This window comes from Etheostoma spectabile, chromosome 15 (genome assembly GCF_008692095.1).
Source record: "Etheostoma spectabile isolate EspeVRDwgs_2016 chromosome 15, UIUC_Espe_1.0, whole genome shotgun sequence".
In the NCBI taxonomy this organism is placed as follows: Eukaryota; Metazoa; Chordata; class Actinopteri; order Perciformes; family Percidae; genus Etheostoma; species Etheostoma spectabile.
This window is the reverse complement of record NC_045747.1, coordinates 31769086-31776107: the sequence shown is the minus strand read 5'-3', so window position 1 is coordinate 31776107 and position 7022 is coordinate 31769086. Positions and strand designations below refer to the sequence as shown.

General features: G+C 43.1%; 1 long non-coding RNA gene across 1 annotated transcript in view; it reads left to right on the top strand.

The window, feature by feature from the left end:
* Positions 1-21: 21 nt before the first annotated feature.
* The window catches only part of LOC116703005 (uncharacterized), a 27006-nt gene continuing 20005 nt past the window's right edge, over positions 22-7022 (top strand). The window contains exons 1-2 of the long non-coding RNA XR_004335306.1: positions 22-239; positions 5831-5837. This is a non-coding gene — a long non-coding RNA (uncharacterized LOC116703005). The remainder of the gene's footprint in view (positions 240-5830; positions 5838-7022) is intronic.

Below are 7022 nucleotides of genomic sequence, written 5' to 3'. Positions count from 1 at the left end.
TAATCTTCTGTTCCAGCTGCTGGAGGACGACATCGTCACTTTTGTGAAGAACGAGCTGCAGAAGTTCCAGAAGGTTCTGAGTCAAGATTACCCAGAATGCTTAGAGTGGGAGGATGAGGAGGTGTTGGATGGTGAGGATGAAGAGCAGAGGAGGAGAAGCAGAGAAGCATTTCTGAAGATCACACAGCACTTCCTGAGGAGAATGAATCAGGAGGAGCTGGCTGACCGTCTGCAGAGCAGTAAGAGGATTTCCCTAAAACGGGTGATAGAATGCAAAATAGTTGAATAACAACAGTTTGGGGGGTAAAATAGGCAAACATAGAACCTCAAAATCCAGTAGACACCACTTGTTGATGCAAATCTGACAATTTGAAACTGTCTCTGAAAATGGGCAAATCCCAACAAAGCTAATAGTTGACTTCAACTCGGTGGCTGGACCTTATTATATTAATATTTTTATATATATATAACCTTATTTGGCTCTAGTCTCTACCTTTGTCACGCCCCAAAATTAACATAGCTACAGACTACTGGTCTGAGACCACCTGGTCCTCTTAATGTAGGTCAAGTAGATGTCAGACATTGGTTTAGCCGCAAGCTTTGCAGTTTGGAAGTTTTTCAGAGATATTTAAAATGAACCACGGTCATAAATACAGTGTTCCAGGCTGTACAGGCAATACTTTGGTATATAAGTGTGGAAAAAGTATGTTTGCCCCCTTCTCAGTTCGGTCCTTTGAATGTTTGTCACACTAAGTGTTTGGATATGCACAACCGGTATGGTACCAATAGTCAAGGACAACCAAGTACCCACCAAATGCAATTTGTAATGAAAACCGACGACCTGCCCTCCGCCACCTATTAAGCCCCGTGAAAAAAAATCAAAACCATCATGCCCTGTGGTCAAAGTGATTGCCCCCATTGTTACAAACTACTTTAGACTGTGGTCAACTCCACCTTTCAATTTCTCACATTTCCTCTAGCACACCAGGACCTGAACTTATTGCCCACAACCTGGTCACAATCAAGGCATCATTAAATAGGTATGCTGCCTTGGACGCCAGTCAGTACGTCACCAGAAGATCCTTAAAGGCTAAACATCATGACGAGGACCAAAGAAAAGGCAGGAACAATTGAGAAATAAGTAATTGAGATTATCCGTATGGAAAAGGGTATAAAGCAATTCCAAAGCTTGGGAATACAACCGCGAACCAGTGAGAGCCAATTATCCAACATGGCGAAGAACATGGAAACCAGTGTGTGAACTTCCCAGGAGTGGCCGGCCGCCCAAAACTTACCCCCAAGAGCGCAGCGAACGACTCATCACGAGGTACATAAAAAGACCCCAACACAACGCCAAAGAACTGCAGGCCCTCACTTGCCTAAGTTAAGGTCAGCGTGCAGGCCTCCACCAGGCAGGAAAAGACGGGCAAAAATTGGCCTGCATGGAGAGTTCAAGGAGGGAGAAAACCACTGCCTGAGCAAAAAAGAACATCAAAACGCCGTATCCAATTTTACAACAAACACATCCTGATGAATCCCCAAGATTTGGGACAACATTTGTGGACCGATGAGACAAAAGTGGAACTCTTTGGAAGGTGGGGCCAAGCTATCTGGCATAGAAGGACACACGGACACTTTAATAAAAGCACATTATACCAACAGGTAAAAGATGGTGGTGGTAGTGTTGATGGTCTGGGGTCTGTTTGAGCTTAAGGACCATCCTGACGGAACTGTCCCGTGATAAAAAGGGAACTATGACTTCTGCTGTCTACCACGAGATCCTGAAGGAGAATGTCCGAACATCTGTTCGTGTTACTCAGCTGAACCGAACGTGGGTTCTGCAGCAGGGACAACTGATCCTAAACACACCAGCAAGTCAACCCCGAATGGCGATGAAAGAAAAAACAAAATGAAGATTTGGAGTGGACTCGCCAAAAGTCTGACCTGAAATCTATTGACGATGTTGTGGTTGACCTTAAAAAAGGCCGTCAGCTCGAAAACCCGCGATGTAACTGAATTAGGACATTCTGCAAAAGATGAGTGGGCCAAAATTCCTCCAGACCGCTGTAACAAGCCTCATTGCAACGTATCGCAAAACGCTTGGTTTGCAGTGTGCTGATAAGGGTGGCCCAACCAGTTACTTAGGTTTAGGGGGCAATAACTTTTTCACACAGGGCCATGATGGTTTGATTTTTCACCTTTAATAATAAACACCTTCATTTACAAAATTGCATTTTGTTTACTTGTGTTGTCCTTGACCTATTGCTTTAAATCTGGTTTGATGTCGAAACACTTAAGTGTGACAAACATGAAAGGAACGGAAATGAGGAAGGGGAAAACATTTGCACACAATGTATGTTATGCTATAAACATTTAGATGAGCTGCGTGTTGATTGCTGGTTTACAACAAGCGAAACACACACAAACACACACCAACCACCACACAAACAAACACAGCGAGGTATATATTTATCATATTGTTTCAGCAAAGCGCTTTTATTAAACAAACCCAGCCTGTCTGTACACACAACATGGCGTTGACACCAAGTATTGCGGTAAAGCCTGGAACACTGTTTTAGGACCGTGGTTCATTTTATACATCACTGAAAAACTGCAAAAGCATTGTGGCTAAAACCAATGTCTGCCATTACTTGAGGGCATTAGAGGACCAGGTGGTCTCAGACCAGTAGTTCTTTAGCTCTGTTAATTTTGGGCCGTGACAAAGTTAACCCAAAGATAGAGCCAAATAAGGTTATATATATAAAACTATTAATATAATAAGCGTCCAGGCCACGAGTGAAGTCAACTAGGGCTTTGTTGGGATTTGCACATTTCAGAGCCAGTTCCAAAACTGCAGATTTGCATAGAACAAGGGGCTACTGGAGTTTTGGGTCTATGTTTGCCTATGTTTACCCACCGAACTGTAGTTATTCAAATATGCATTCTATAACCCGTGGTAGGGAAATCCTTTATGCTCTGCAGAGGTCAGCCAGCTATCTGCTTCATTTCTCAAGAAGTGCTGTGTGTTGATCTTCAGAAATGCATCTCTGCCTGCGTCCTCCTTGCTCTTCATCCTCACCATCCAAAACCTATCATATCCAACTGACTCTCTAAGCATTTTGGGTGTGGACTCAGACCCTATTGTGGAACTTCTTCAGATCGTTCTGAACAAAAAGTGCAAGTCATCCTCCAGCAGCGGGAACAGAAGATTATATGAACGGACCAAATCAAAGTGAAATCACTGGAAGCACAATCAGATCAATGTTGGACACGAATAGATGTAAAAGTAGTTGTTGTCCTGTACAGACCATAAAGATGGAGTCCCGGTGGGTTTCGATGGCCTGGATGGAGCAGACTGACCCTGGGACCCTCTGAGCTCTCCTGTCCCTCTGGGAGGAATCAGGAAGGAATTCAGATCACATATGTCTGTCCACTACAGAGGAAAAACACAGGATAAAGGTCCTGAAGTGATGTTTGGCTGTTAACAGGAATCAGAGGGACTATCCTGATAGTTGCTGGGGACAGTTTGAAATCCTACCTTGATCAAAAGAGTGGACAATCCATCTCTTGAAGACTATAGGTTCACCCATAGACTCACTCTTCATGGACAACACAGGCTGGGTCCAGTTCTTCCCAGATCCATCCTGAGAAACCACAGCTAATAAGATAACAGTGGGAATGCACCCCCCACCACACTGAGACCAAAAATTGTCAGTGGTGTATAACACTGTACAGTTTATAGTGTATCAGGACGTTTTCGTTAAACATGGTGTATGATCATGATCTCGGATTTAAATTTGAATGTTTTAAAGACTGTATTCCAGGGCCTGTGCAGCACAGGCTTGAACATTGATGCTGGGGGGGGGGGGGGGGGGGGGGGGAACCCTGATGGTGGAATAGTAATCTATGTAGATTAGGATCCTATGTACGAGACTTCAGATGGAAGAAATAGATGGGTAGCCTCGACAGTGTGGGAGCTACTCACATTTGTCTAAAACCTGTTCTGATCCACGTTGTGTTCCATCAGCGTTAGCTAACGTTAAGCTCCCCAAATGTCCCAACTATAGACCACTAGAGATTGGTGGCCCGTTGGTCCAGGTCTTCTTTAAACTATTAGGCATCTTTCCTTAGGTAGATATCGGGACACCCGCTGCAACTTTACTGATTTTTGCTCTGTGGTTAGAAGCTTAATGACGTTTGTTGTAACGGTATACGGTACTTCCGGTCTATTAAAGTTAGTAATGTAATTTAAGGAAAAATACTTTGTGCAATAATATCTAAATTAAAATGGTTGATACAATGCAAAACTTTTTTTTAAATTACTCGACATTTTGGACGTGTTACTGACACAATTCAACCACATAATGACAACAATGAAATGAGTCCTACATTTACTTGGTTTTGTTCATCCGCATTGGAGATGATGTGTTCATGGGTCAAGGCATCTTGCAATACATTAAAGTACTCAAAACAAAAATTAAAACTACCCACGTGTTGTCATTTTTGTTTAAAATAGATAAGAAATTTTTTGAGTTGGTACACTAGAGGAAACACAGATGGGTACAGGTCCAGAACCAGGGTGGGTCTGGGTCCAGTCAGGTCCATGCGCTCCCTCTGGGCTGAAAACACAAACACACACAGCGATGTGATGGTTGCAAGTGATGAGGATGATGGTGGAGTGATTGAGTGGTGCGACAGTTTTTAGAGATGGGTCCTCTCAAATCTCAGCTTTGGTCTGGAGTAATGGTACCCCACTAGGCGTTTAGGGGGAGGGACGCCATCCTCTCTGTCCTCACACTCTGACTCAATAGCAGGGTCCACACCTCATTGAGCTGATCCGGTAAACACTGAGAGCAGCAGACAATCAGTCATCAGCAATCATCCACCGCATTCTCCTAACATCATTCTCCTGGAAAAGCCAAATATCAGCACGCTGTCTCTGTTGGCTGCTTCTTTGAGTCATATCCAGTGTCAGTTGAACTCTATTGGCTCGTTTGGACTGTTGTCAGATCAAGAAAGCAGGTTAGAAAACATGATGACCACTATGGGAACTATGAGGGCCTTTCTAATCACCTGATCCCTTTCCTTCACTCAACAACACAGAGACTGAGCAACAGTGGATTAAATAGTGGTTGTTGTTGGAAGCGAAGATGATGTGGTTCTAATGGTAAGTGGTGAGGACGAAACATCCCCCCCCCCCCCCCCCCCAGAGAAGAGGAAGCTGCCACCAGCTGCCTAGGCTATCATTCCACTAGATGGCCGATGGAGCTGTTGTGGAGGATTTTACCTGCTTCATTGGAATCAGAGTGGATGTCACAGAGATGTCTAATTAAAAAAAAAAAAGGGGGCGGGAGAAGGTCTACTTGGGGAAACATTCGGGTTGGTCCAATGGGGTTAATAGGGAGTGAGATAGGGAGTGAGATGGGTGAGATAGGGAGTTGAGAGATAGGGAAGGGGATAGGAGTGACCAGGCTCTACAGAGAAGGCTCTTGCTTGATGTCCTTTGTGTGGCCAGCGCCACCTCTTTGATATTGATATTGGAACCCGCCACACTCAAGATGTTGTATGAGAACAGAGAGTGCAGTAAAGAAGACAGAAATAGATGGAGAACGGTTTGTAGTACTCAGGTGACCACTGGAGGTCCTCCCTCTAAACTAATCTACTAAGCTTTCGGGTCCTGATTCATCCCTTCCTACCTCCCCTCTCTCATCCTCCCCTCCTCCCTCCTGTAAATGGTTCTCCTTCGTTCCACACTGACTAAAGCCGAAACCCCATTAGCAGGAATTTGTCGGTTGTTAGTGTCTAAGCGAGGGACTAGAAGCACACTGAGGAATCCTGTTTTCAGCCAGCGAGTTTTGCTGAGATCCTCTTAACACAGAGAAAAAGCCCTAAAGGGGAAAATGGCTCCAACAGCTGGATAATAAAAGATCTTCTACAATCTGCGATACACGGTGCACCATGGAAAAGACACATTCAAAAAGTTCCTTCAATTCCAATCAATAGCAAATATTCTACAATAAAATACAATCAATCACACCACACTCGTTGGAAAAGCTCACTAGCAGCTAAATATTCTTTATTATTAGAAAACAGGTAGAAAGGGCAAGAGATAATAACACCGGAGCTAGAAAGCGTTGTGCGTGTTGAAATGGATATGCTGTCATTAAGGGGAGACACTACGTCAACATAGCAAACAGAACACACATCTCCAAGCAAAACTGTATCCGGGGGGTAAGGCAAACGGAGGCAAGAAAACACACGATATGTTCTGCCTTAATACAGTGGGCACCACACAACCCTTTACACACTATTTCCTATTTCTAGCGTAAGCAAACTTACTGAAGCTTACCCTATCTGGATGTTGGACGGGCCACAATTGTTTCAACATGTTTCTTCCATTTCCTATTAATCACATACATCCTGTTTCCGTGCTTCATAATCACTTAAATAATACAAATTCTAATCCCTTTCATCTGTGTACGTTAATCATTCCACTTTTAGGTCGTTAATTGTACATTGTAACATTTAAAAAAGGGGCACTCTCTATGGAGGGGTAGTGGGAGTAAATTAATAATAAACATTTAACTTTAAGGTCATCTTAATCACGAAGATCTCCAATCTATATGTTTAATTGATTCAATTCTCAAATGAAAAGTTTTAAAGTGTAGCTGTGTATTGACACCAAAGTCTAACAGGACAAAGGCCTTCATGCAATAAATGGAAGGGATTTAGTAGGATGTAATAGTTTTTAACAGGCTGGCGGGACTTCCTGTTATAAACTGACTCCTCTCTCCTAAATCTTTCATTTTATGTGTATCCATGTCCCAGAAAATGCTGTTACTAACCCTAGTTACTACCGAGTTACTAACCTAGTTATTATTATTCCCCACGTATATGTATGTATGTATATTTTTCTAGTATTTCATTGACTTTATATTTCGTGCTTTGTGATGATTTTTGCTGCTGTCCAGGAATTCACATTTTTCTTGGGCCATAAACCAGCTATCTATTCTATCTCCTAT